Raw genomic sequence first — 12,821 nt, 5'->3', positions numbered from 1 at the left:
GGAGAGGAGCAAACGGAGAGGGACAAGCAGACCCCCGCTGATCTCAGAACCCAAGACAGGGTTTGATCCCAGGACCCTGAGATCATGACCTACGCAGAAGTCAGATGCTTAACCAACTGAGCCACCGAGGCACCCCCCCCCACTCCCACAGGATAGATTTCTAAAGACTTAACTATTTAAGAACATTTGGCAAATTAAACTCATTTGTAATCTAAGTATTTTCCATACTGTCAACAGAAAAAAAAAAAGAGAGAGAGAGAGACAGATAGGGAAGGGGGGGATGGAGAAATTAAGAACAGAAAAATTCAATTCTTCACAGTGACAAAAAATACTGCTGATACAATGGGATAAAATTACCCTACCATGCCTTCACCCTCCAGACATGCTTTCGTCCACTACTTATACTATTTGTGACTCACATTATTGATTTCTTAACTGGGACTGTAATATAATCATCCACTGGGTAGTGCTAGTGAAACATTAAACAACCACTGAGGGACCCCTGGGTGGCTCAGTTGGTTGAGCATCTGTCTTCAGCTCGGGTCATGATCCCGGGGTCCTGGGATGGAGTCCTGTATCAGGCTCCTTGCTCGGCAGGGAGCCTGCTCCTCCCTCTTGCCTGCATTCCCCCTGCTTGTGTGCACACGCGCTCTCTCTCTCTGACAATTAAAAAAAAAAAACTATCTTTAATAAAACCACCGTTTAAAAAATAAAAACAAAGGGGTGCCTGGGTGGCTCAGTCGGTTAAGTGTCTGCCTTCGGCTCGGGTCATGATCCAAGGGTCCTGGGATAGAGCCCCACATCAGGCTCCTTGCTCAGCAGAGAGCCTACTTCTCCCTCTCCTGCTCCCCCTGTTTGTGTGCGCTCTCTCTCTGTCAAATAAAATCTTTTTAAAAATTAAATTAAAATTAAAAAACAACAAAAAACAAAAACAAAGGGCACCTGGGTGACTCAGTCGTTAAGTGTCTGCCTTCGGCTCAGGTCATGGTCCCAGGGTCCTGGGATCGAGCCCCGCATCGGGCTCCCTGCTCAGCGGGAAGCCTGCTTCACCCTCTCCCACTCCCCCTGCTTGCGTTCCCCTTTGTCAAATAAATAAATAAAATCTTTAAAAACAAAACAAAACAAAAACACAACCACTGAAATGTCCTGAGCAGAAGTAAATGTTTATGGGGGAAAAAAAATTTCCCAGAGTCTCACAATGAACAAATATAAAGAGAGACAGGGGATTGCTCCTAAGAAATCCCAAGAGAACTGGCCAACTCCTTGTTCTTCATCTTTTTTTTAAGTGACAATACTTTTATTTTTTGTACGATTTTATTATTTTTAACTAATATCTATGCCCAACGTGGGGCTCGAGCTCACAACCCCAAGATCAAGAGTCGCGTGCTCTACCAACTGAGCCAGCCAGGCTCCCCTCCTGTTCTTCATTTTTGTATAAAGTCCAGCCCAAGAACTGGGATGATCTAGTCCTGGCCCTCATCTCTAATGTCAAAAAGGAGGGTAAAAATAAACTCTCCATGCTAAACGAATGAGGATGGGGCTGGTGCACAGACCAGTGAGGTTTGGGGTCTCTGGATTAGACAGGAGTCACAGTCATTTCTGCATTCCTCCTCCAGTGGACAAGTATAGCAGCAGGGACTGACCCCTAGGACTGGAAAACGTACCTTAGAATGCAATGCTTCATTCAGGCATCAGAGGAACCCTGAGGCCTGAAAGCCCTGACCTTAACAAGTATTCCATCCTTGGGCAAAGGGAAAGGCTATTTCATGCTTCTGATTTGATCACTGCACACCACCCCCCATCCCCTCCCACCTCATCAATAAACAGAAGCTGAAGAGCCTAAGGTTAAGTGCTTACTGGCCACTCCATACTGTAAGAGAGGAAACAAGAAACCACTCCTAGTCTGAACAACTTTAAACATGTTTACTTGATTCAGCATTATTAAACCCAAGGCCATTGCTGGTCCTTTCTATTTCAGAAGCAGCTGGATCACTTTAATGACAGACACAAAGAGTAAAATTTTTGTTAACATTGGCCCTAAAGTAAAATTCCCACCACCAGCCCCATATCCAGGGACCTAACCACACAACTGCCCTGTCACTGAAAAGCGCCCTAATGTCATAGCTACCTATCTCTACATTGACCATGCTCTAGAGAAACTGGAAAATACAATATTGGGGACATTCTGCTGCAACACCAGTGAAATTAAACTGGCTATTAGGAAGTAAAAATAACAAAACTGTCCTGATGCTGACCACTTGCTAAGCCCTGGTACTACCCCAGTGACCTGTAGTCCTCATGTGATTATATGGGGATCTTTCTGAACTTCTTGTACTTTTTAACCATATACTATCACCCAGAGGAATAATTTTTTTTTAAGTACATCTGTTGAAATTCTAAATACAGTCTTCAACTCCACTCTTGCCTCAACCCCCATCCCTGCAGTCCTTGCTTTCTCAACACCAAATTTTTCTATTCACACCCTAAGCAGCCAGGAACAAAAATCTCTATAAAGGTTCCAAAGACTTAAAATTCTTGTTTTTACCACTTAGTGGTCTATTGCTATGTTCAAAAACCCTGTATAGCAGGTACCTTTTAGCTAAGGAGATCTGAAAACAACAAAGCCCCAGCAGCCCAGCTGTTTTCTAATTATTGAAAGGGGAACCTGTGGAGGGATTAAAGATTTAGCCCTGCCCCGGAGCTAACAGACTCCCTCTACCAACAGTCCTATCTCTCGCTGGCCTAAGCAGAAAGGTAGAACAGGCAATCAAATCTAGATCTCTGGCATGACTTTACAGGACATTAATAATGACCCTGACAGTCTGACCAACCACCCATCAGCTCTGTAATATAAAGGCCATTATAATCTCAGCCCTCCCTTACAGACTCCTCTATGATGTACTAACATACAACAGTGGGGTATCTAATAATGAACTTCTCTTTTTTTAAAGATTTTATTTATTTGACAGAGACACAGCAAGAGAGGGAACACAAGCAGGGAGAGTGGGAGAGGGAGAAACAGGCTTCCCACCGAGCAGGGAACCCTATGCGGGGCTCAATCCCAGGACCCTGGGACCATGACCTGAGCTGAAGGCAGACGCTTAACTACTGAGCCACCCAGGTGCCCTAATAATGAACTTTTCAAAATACATATGATGGAACAGTAATTTATGATCTAGAACTATATAGCTTAAAAAAAACAAAACAAAACAAAACCTTCCATTATTAAATATATACTTCATGGAAGATGTTTATAAAGAATAAAACATACCTGAAAAACTAAACTCTGAATCAGTGATTTTAGGCAATATTTTCTCAAAACTTGTAATACAGACTTTTTAATTCCTTTTAAAATTTTTAGTTCAGAGAAGTTATCTCATCCTGAAGAATTTTTCCAGCTTGATCTTCAATTCCAAGTAGCTCATTCAGTCAACTCCGGAACATCTCTAGTGAAAAGATTCTCACTGAACTCCCTTAGCAAGTTATTCCATTGTCTGACTGACCTCACTGTCACGTAAAATTTTAGCAGGAGATTAGAACATTTTTCTTTTTCAGTTCCACAACAAAGTAGTTTTTAGATCAAAAAGAATTGCTGCAGCATCCCTGCTGACACAATAGGATAATGCAAAGAAGAAAAGCACTGGTTAATACCATTCAGCTACTGTAGAGTTTATTTCTGAAGCTGTGAATATAGTTTTGAAATATGAAGCTTAAAAATATGAAGCTTAAACCCTGTAACATGGACAGCCAGAGTGTGTGGTTTTTGTTGCTACATTTTTTTAAATTAAATCCTTTAATGGCTATTTCATCCATTCACCTTTCTTTTAATACCAAGAAAGAGGAAAAGAAAAACATTTCATGTTAGTAAATGCTTTATTGACCTCTTATCTGAACAAAACTGACCCATATCTTCACAACTTCTAAAAGCTTGTGGATTTTTTTAAGTCCAATATACAAAACATCACATGCAAAGATTTTGCTTTTAATCCTTAAAATACAGCCAGGCAGCTAGCACTAATGGTCTGGCCCCATGCATAGGCTACTACACAACCCCCTCAAAAAGTTCTAAGCCGACAACTTTCAGCTATCCTAAAAATAATACAATATTTAGTTCAAAAGAACTAAATATCAAAGATATCTGGTTATATGTGCTCTTTAGTTTTCATACCCAAATTCACATTCTTAAAGGATCTATGCATTTATATAAAAAATGTGTTCTACCAATAATGAATTTACTATCATCCATATTAAGATAAAAAGCATGTTCATTCATCCACTTCATTTAGTTATTTGAATACTCTTAAAATATTCACTAAAACAAGCAAAAAAAAGCTTCAGACCCACACACTTAAGTACCCGTGATTATGCAATTAATTCATTTAGTTGGGTTCCGGTACGTGGATATACCTATATATTTGTTAGTTACACACACACAAAAAAAAAACTCCTTTTAACTGCCGCAAGAAATCATCACCCCTAGTATGCAAATCCATGAGGGTATCAAAGATAATAAAGGTGGTTGCATTCAACCCTCCCACTTTCTAAAATCAATCCCACCACCTGCACCTCCCCGAAAAAAAACCTCTTCTGCATTTGGAATGAAAATTAGCCTGTTTCTACTCCACCAAGAATCTATGAAACATCCTACCACACACAAAGATAATTTTGAGCAAACTGGCCCCAACCTGTTCTCTCTCTACCATCCTATCACTCCCCCTTGTAATTCCGCCCAGGTGTACTTTGTTAGGAACACAAAGGTCACACGGGTTTGAATGAAGAAAAGTTCTTCAGGCTGGTAGTCAACCACACATGGGCTGGGCATGATGGGATTCCCTCCGAAGCTCCTAACTCCCAACTGTGACCAACAAGGATGCCTGCTCCAGGCTCAACAATGCCAAATCAATCCAATCAAACCCTGTCTGTAGGATTAGTTCAAAGAGCTGAGAAAGGATTATCTGGAGCAGTTAGTGCTCCTGAAGCAAAAAGTGAGACACCTTCCTAGCTATTTAAGAACCTCATCAGGAAAACTGAAGATTGAGTACTACCTATGCAGTGAATGAAGCAAATTTCCCTCTATACCGCTCACTCCATCTCTGTGATTATCTAGTGTCTCTTCCTCACCACTGTGAGAAACCTAACCAATCAGATCAGTACAAATCCTTTTCAGAAAGTAAACTAATTCCCAACCTAACAGCCTGAAGTTGCTTCCTTTCTCGTATTTCTCCAGTTTCAAAAAAAATCTACACACAACCAAGAAGCAAGGAAATAATGAATTTTCATGGTAATCTGAGACTCATATTAAATTATCTACAGAATAACAAAGGAGAACGCTACACTGAAAAATTTTCCCCTCACAAACATAAGGAATATACCAAAGGAAGAAATGCTTCCAAATGAGAAGTGGTATGATTTGCCCATCCTCAAGATAATGAAAATCACAGCTTTATTCCCACTGAAGAAATGATGACACATTACCAAGAATGTCTTAAGGGGCACCTGGCTGGCTCAGTGAGAAGTGCTTGGGACTCTTGAATTCAGGATCGTGCGTTTAAGCCCCACGTTGGGTGTAGAAATTACTAAAAATAAATTTAAAAATAAGCTTTTTTAAAAAGTCTTTAAAATATATCATTGAACACTTATACAAAATTCTCCAGTCCTCTTTTACGTGCATACATAAAGTGCTTGCATAAATATACAAACATTAAAACCCAGGATCCATGTGTCACTCAAGGAAATGATTGCTGCAGGCACAGAATTAATTAATACATTTCTAGGGCTTCCACAATGGAGTAGGAATACTTTCAAAGCAAAGAACTTAATAAATATACATAAAAAATAACTAAACATCTAAAACAACTAACTTCAATAAACCAATTTATATGTAGGTATATTTTAATCTCAGAAACAAGACAAAAAGAGGATGCAATGATCCCATTGCAAGCCAAAACGGACACACAGCTCTACACAATCTCCTCACATCATTATGTGCAGAAGAGGCTCACTGCTCTTTCTACCACACTCCAAACTGCCCTCTGCCTCTGCACTAAACAACATTAAGACACACCATAACTGACTGCTGTTCTTTACAGACCTTTAGGGGTTGATATGACTGACCAGAATTAAAACTGACTATCTCATTACCTCCTCAAAAGAACCACAGATCATTTCAGCTACGTGAACAAATATAAGAACTGCCGCACAGAAAGTATTTTCCAAAGATATAGCTTTTAATATATAAGAGGGACAGTATCCTTCCTTTTCTGTATTTTCTTCTACACATTATTCAGCACAGTCAAGTAGTATCTATTTTAAACCCTTCCTAGACTTGTTTTGCGATAATGCTGATAGAGATGCCTTCTCTTACCAATAACACAAACAAAAAGTTCTTTCGCCTATTCAGGAGCTACTAGTAACTCTACTTAGCTTATACCAAGAAATAATAAAGAATGGTGTATCTACGAAGTTAAAGGTAGAAACAAAGCATCCATAGGATTCTAAAACTAGTTTTCTATTCGGGATAACTAGTAACCTGAACTGATTGCATTTCTGCTGTGCATTCCCCATCAGTATATTAACACAATTCAAAAAAATCAATATCCTTTATCTCCTTCCTCACCTTTTCCTATTAGTTTACATGTGCAAAATGAGAAATTTCCCAAATTTTCTAGTAGTAAAAAACTTCCTTTCAAATGAAACCTTACAGACAACATGAATATAAAATGAAAATAAGTGTTCTACAGTAAATATATTTTCAAAGGTCAAATGTAAAGCCTTCAAATATTATAAAGTCAATTACCAAAGATACAAGGTTAATTTGATTAACATATACTGAAATCAAGGGTTATGAATAAGAATCATATATGCAACGCAAATATTATACAAACAGGAACTGACACATAGATGGAAATCAAGAAAATCCTGATTCACACATACACCTTGCTAACAGTAACAGATTGATTTTTATTTTATTTTTTTATTTTTTTAAAGATTTATTTATTTATTTGAGAGAGTGAGAATGAGAGAGAGTACATGAGGGGGGGAAGGTCAGAGGGAGAAGCAGGCTCCTCCCCGAGCAGGGAGCCCGATGCGGGACTTGATCCCGGGACTCCAGGATCATGACCTGAGCCGAAGGCAGTCGCTTAACCAACTGAGCCACCCAGGCGCCCCTGATTTTTATTTTAAACAGGTTACCTCAGAGCCTTGGGATGCTCTTTAAACAGATGGCAAAAAGAAAAGAACAAATTCTGAGATCTGCACAAAAATGACTTACTGTAATAGCAACAATGCATTAGTAGTTGCTACTATATTAAAACTAAGTTTACTTTTAAAATAAAATTCTTTTAAAAGATTTTATTTTTTAAGTAATCTCTACACCCAAAGTGGGGCTCAAACTCACAACCCTGAGATCAAGACTCACAAGCTCCTCCAACTGAGCTAGACAGGTGCCCCTAAAATAAAATTTTTTTTAAAGATTTTTTTATTTATTTATTTGAAATAGAGAGCATGGGGGCGGGGGGGAGGGGCAGAGGGAGAAGAAGAAGCAGGCTCCCCATTGAGCAGGAAGACTGATGCGGGGCTTGATCCCAGGACCTGGGATCATGACCTGAGCCAAAGGCAGAAGCTTAACAACTGAGCCACCCAGGCGCCCCCAAAATAAAATTCTTCATAAATGTTTATGAAAGCCTTAAAAGCACCTCCACAGAACACTGAGCAACTATTTCAAATCACTATTCTAAGCCAGCTCTTACTACATTATAACATTTTAAGTTTAACCCACCTCCCAGGAACATCTCCAATTAGGCTGGGGTGAGGGGAGGGGTGTCTATTCTTTCTAAAATTAAAAATAGAATAATGGTAGGGGCACCTGGGTGGCTCAGTTCGTTGGGCGGCTTGCCTTCGGCTTGGGTCATGATCCCGGAGTGCCGGGATCGAGTTCCGCATCAGGCTCCCTGCTCAGTAGGGAGTCTGCTTCTCCCTCTGACCCTACCCCCTCTTGTGTTCTCTCTTTCACTCTCTAATAAATAAAATAAAATCTTTAAAAAAATAAAAATAAAAATAGAATAATGGTTATTTGAACCTGAAATCCAACTATGTCTGGTAAATCAGTATAAACTGTTGTCCCTCATATTCAAAGATGAAACTGATGTCTGTGCCTCCAGTGAATCTACAGAGTCCACAAGATTAGCCATCTCACCTAAAGATACACCTAGCAAGTTTGAGGGGCTGGTAAACCCTACAGGTATCATCTCTGCCCCAATCACAAAAGTCAAGTGCAACAAAGTACAGCCAGCTGGCCAAGTCCAGGCTACACCACCTGATTTTTAATGATCAAAATCTAAGATGTTATGGATTGAACTGTGCCCCCATCCACCCCCAAATATTTTCAAGTCCTAACTCCCAATATCTCAGAATGTGACTTAATTTGGATACAGGGTCTTTACAGAGGTAATCAAGTTAAAATGAGGCAGTGACAATGGGCACTAAAACAGTATGACTGGGAAATCTATACACAAAGACAGACATGTACCCAGAGTAGACAATGAAGAGACAGAAAGATGGCCACTTACAAGCCAATAAGAAAGGCTAGAAAAGATCCTTCCCTTACTAAGAAGCAACCGACCCTGTCGGTACCTTGATTTCTGACTTCTAGTCTACAGAACCCTGAAGCAATAAATTTGTTATTTAAGTCACTCAAATTGTGGTACTTTCTTACAGCAGCCCTAGCAGATCAATACAAGTGATTTTTACATTTTCAAGTGATTGGGAAAAAAAGTCAAAAAATCTTATTTTGTAACATGTTAAAATTTTATGAATTCACATTTCAGTGTTGATAAGTATTATGTAATAATAATTACTCATCTCTGTATTGTCTATGACTGCTTCTGTGCTGCAATGGCAGAACTGAGAAGCTGCAACATAAGTCCCTAAAATATTTACTGTCTAGCTCTTTACAGAGAAGTTTCCTAATCTGAGAATAACTATTTGTCACAAAGCATCACACCACACAGTAAAGATGGACCCCAAGAAGGTCAATCTCTTACCATTTTCTGTTACCACTTTCTTTCAGCTGCTCTTCAGTATCCTGCTTTTCTCCTGAAAATTAGCTATGTCATATCTACTTTCCAAGATTACTGTGTATACATCAAGTGAGTGCTAAATATAAATGCCTCATTAAGCAACAAAATATAATAAACATAAAAATCATAAAATTCCACCCACACAGAACATAAGCTGTAACAAACCATCTTAAGGTTAAAATCTTATATAATGGGACGCCTGGGTGGCTCAGTCAGTTAAGCATCTGCCTTCGGCTCAGGACATGATCCCAGGGTCCTGGGATCGAGTCCCGCATCAGGCTCCTTGCTCAGCAGGGAGCCTGCTTCTCCCTCTGCCTGCTCTTCTGCCTGCTTGTGTGCTTTCTCCCCCCCGCCCCCGGCAAATAAATATATAAATAAATCTTAAAAAAAAACCACTTACATACTCCTGGACCATGAATCTGATAAACCCACCAATGTTAGCAGAACTTATGTGACTGATAAAACTAGATAAAATACCTCATATAACTGTCAATGACAAATCTAAGAATTATAATCACATAAATGATTCCACTAAAATTCAATAAGCCTAGGGGCGCCTGGGTGGCTCAGTCGTTAAGTGTCTGCCTTCGGCTCAGGTCATGATCCCAGAGTCCTGGGATCGAGCCCCGCCATCAGGCTCCCTGCTCAGCAGGAAGCCTGCTTCTCCCTCTCCCACTCCCCCTGCTTGTGTTCCCTCTCTCGCTGTGTCTCCCTCTGTCAAATAAATAAATAAAATCTTAAAAAAAATAAAAATAAAAATAAAAAAATAAAATAAAATTCAATAAGCCTAAGCAAGCAAACAAGTGTTACGTATGAATTAAGGCTGTGTTTACCTTTTTTTTTTTTTTAAAGATTTTATTTATTCATTTGAGAGAGAATGAGATAGAGAGAGCATGAGAGGGGGGAGGGTCAGAGGGAGAAGCAGACTCCCCGCCGAGCAGGGAGCCCGATGCGGGACTCGATCCCGGGACTCCAGGATCATGACCTGAGCCGAAGGCAGTCGCTTAACCAACTGAGCCACCCAGGTGCCCCTGTGTTTACCTTTTATTATCAAACTACCAAATTGTCGATCAAATACTAAGGGGTTAGCACATGGCAAGAATGATAAATTGTGTTTGCAATAACTCTTTGATCTCAATTTCCCAGAAGCTAAAACGTCCTAGTATTTGTTCACTAAAAAAACAATTAGGTAACCACTGCTTTGGTCAATTGTCTGGCAATATCTACTACAGCTGAACAAAAGGGTCATACTCTATGACCCAGTAATTCAATTACTCATACATACCCAATATAAGTGCATACATATGTACACCAAAAGACTTGCAGAAAAATCAGGCACCACTTTTTTATAATAGGCCCAAAATGGAAATCCAAATATCCATTTACAGAAGGGATAGATGAATTATAGTAAACTCACACAATGAAATGTTTTTCCGCAACAAGAATGAACTACTCCTACACACAACATGAAATAATCTCACATAGACACCAGACAAAAAGCAAAATACATGAATAATATCAGTTATACAAGGTTCAATAACAGGCACTAGAAGATAGGAGACTACTTTAGAGAAGCAGTTGGGAGTAGTGATTGGGTAAGGATATGAAAGGGGCTTCTGAAATGCTGGTAATGTTCTATTTCTCTCTGTAAGTCAGTTCAATTTGTAATAGCATCCTGAGCTATAGAGTTACAATTGGTGCACTTTGTGTGTATATGTGTACATATATGATGTATCATACTCCAGTAAAATGGTTAAACAAAATATTAAGTTCCACTTCCAGGAGGTGCTTCCTAAGATTACTGGAAATGGACCGTAATGTGCTCTTATTGGACCAACTGTCCCAAAGATAACTGTAAACTTGACAAAATTAAAAAGTAACTACCTGAAGACAATGGAAAGCAATCAAAGCAGTAAAGACACTATAGGGGAGTTAATGAAAAAAGGAAGGGCACTGAGGAAATTTTTATTTATTTATTTATTTATTTCATGGTTTTTTGCCTGAAGGAAGGCCCCGTTAAGCACTGTTAGGTAAAAGAATTTGAACAGAAACCACACTCTTACTGGCATTTAAGAACCAGAGGACAGAATTCTGAGTGACTCCACCAGGTGGGAATTGAGGGATAAAATCAAGGAAAAAAGATATCCACAAAGGGATAGGTCCAAAGTCTACATGTAAACTTGGCCCTAAATCTCCAGCTGATCCCTGAAAGAGGCATGTGTGAAATAGACTACATGCATCCCAGATAAGACTAAAAACTGAATATAGATTTAAGCTGGTGACCACAGGGAAAAATGATTTGGAGCTTGAGCCTATCCTACACTAAAACAAAGTCAATATTCTTTGGAGGTACACCATAGATCCAAAATCTTTATAATAAATTGTTCATAATGTCCAAGATGCAATTCTGAATTACTAAATAAAAAAAAAAAAATACAGGAAAATGTGGCCCACAGAAAAGACAACCAAAAGAAACCAACACCAAGACAATCTGGATGTTGTTATTAGTAGAGGAGGATTTTTAACCTTCACCAAGGTTTCTCTAATGTTAACATCTTACATAACCCCCACAGAACTGTAAAAACCAGGAAATTAATGATAAAATACTATTAATTATTTTACAAACCTTATGTAAATTCTGTCAATCAAGGCACTAATATCCTTTTTCTGGCCCAACTTTCTTTAAAGAAAAAAATATATATGTTATGTATTTATTTTTGACAGAGAGAGGGAGAGCACAGCAGAGGGAATGGCAGGCAAAGGGAGCCAGATATGGGACGTGATTCCAGGACCCTGGATCACGACCTGAGTTAAAGGCAGTCACTTAACCAATTGAGCCAGCCAGGCGCCCCTCTGGCCCAACTTTCAATCCAAGATCCCACAATACATTTAGCTGTCATGTATTGTTAGTCTCCTCCAACCTGAATATAATTCCTCAGTATTTACAGACAAGAATTTTAAAAGCTGCTACTTATAACCATGCTCAAGGATTGAGGAAAATATGCTCATAACAAATAGGAAATATCAGTAGAGAAATAGAAACTACAAAAAAGAACCCAATGGAAATTCTAGATTGAGAAATACAATACCCAAAACAAAAACATCCACTGAATGCAGACTAACAATGGCAAAAGTGTTGTTACTAAATGATCTATCACAGTTGCTAACTCAAGAAACAAACAGGTGAGCCTTGGCGAGCTGCCTCAGCCAACTGCTCCATCCCAGGGAATCCCGAGGGGGCTGAAGGAATCAAAAGCATAGCTCCTGGCTCCGTTTGCCAACAATGCTGTGGAACAAACCCAAATAAACTCATCCCGAGAAGTTTATAACTCAAGAGAAGACAGTTTGGAAAAGAGAAAGGGAGAAATTTATTTTGGGTGCTGGCAGCTGGGGGAGGTGGCAGGCTCAAGCCCTAACAACCAACCTCTGTGCCCACAAAATGGACACCTAGAGGTTTATAGGAGAGGTTCCAGGGGGTTCATGCAAGAGAGCAGGCAGAGGGTACGTGATCATGGGTGGGGTCAGTGTGTGTATCATGGGTAAGGAAGATGACGCACAGGATGTGGTCTTCTGGGCATTCTACTGCTATCAGGGCTTTTCTGGTCTGGCAGCTGGGACGTTCTCGGTCACTGCAAAGTATCTTCACCAATGCCTCAAAAAAGAGTAAGAAATAAGCACAGTGGGTTTTACTTAGAGCGTGAATTAAACAGTGTTGTCTATCTTGTCTGTTTTTGGTTTTAACTT

General features: G+C 39.6%; 1 protein-coding gene across 3 annotated transcripts in view; it reads right to left on the bottom strand.

The window, feature by feature from the left end:
* ZFAND3 (zinc finger AN1-type containing 3) overlaps positions 1 to 12,821 on the bottom strand; it is a 338,087-nt gene that overhangs the window by 265,469 nt on the left and 59,797 nt on the right. The gene's annotated exons all lie outside the window — the stretch shown is intronic.

Source organism: Mirounga angustirostris, unplaced genomic scaffold (genome assembly GCF_029215605.1).
Source record: "Mirounga angustirostris isolate CCGP_5_RB_7025 unplaced genomic scaffold, mMirAng1.0.hap1 SCAF_8, whole genome shotgun sequence".
In the NCBI taxonomy this organism is placed as follows: domain Eukaryota; kingdom Metazoa; phylum Chordata; class Mammalia; order Carnivora; family Phocidae; genus Mirounga; species Mirounga angustirostris.
This window is presented reverse-complemented; position numbering and strand designations above follow the sequence as displayed.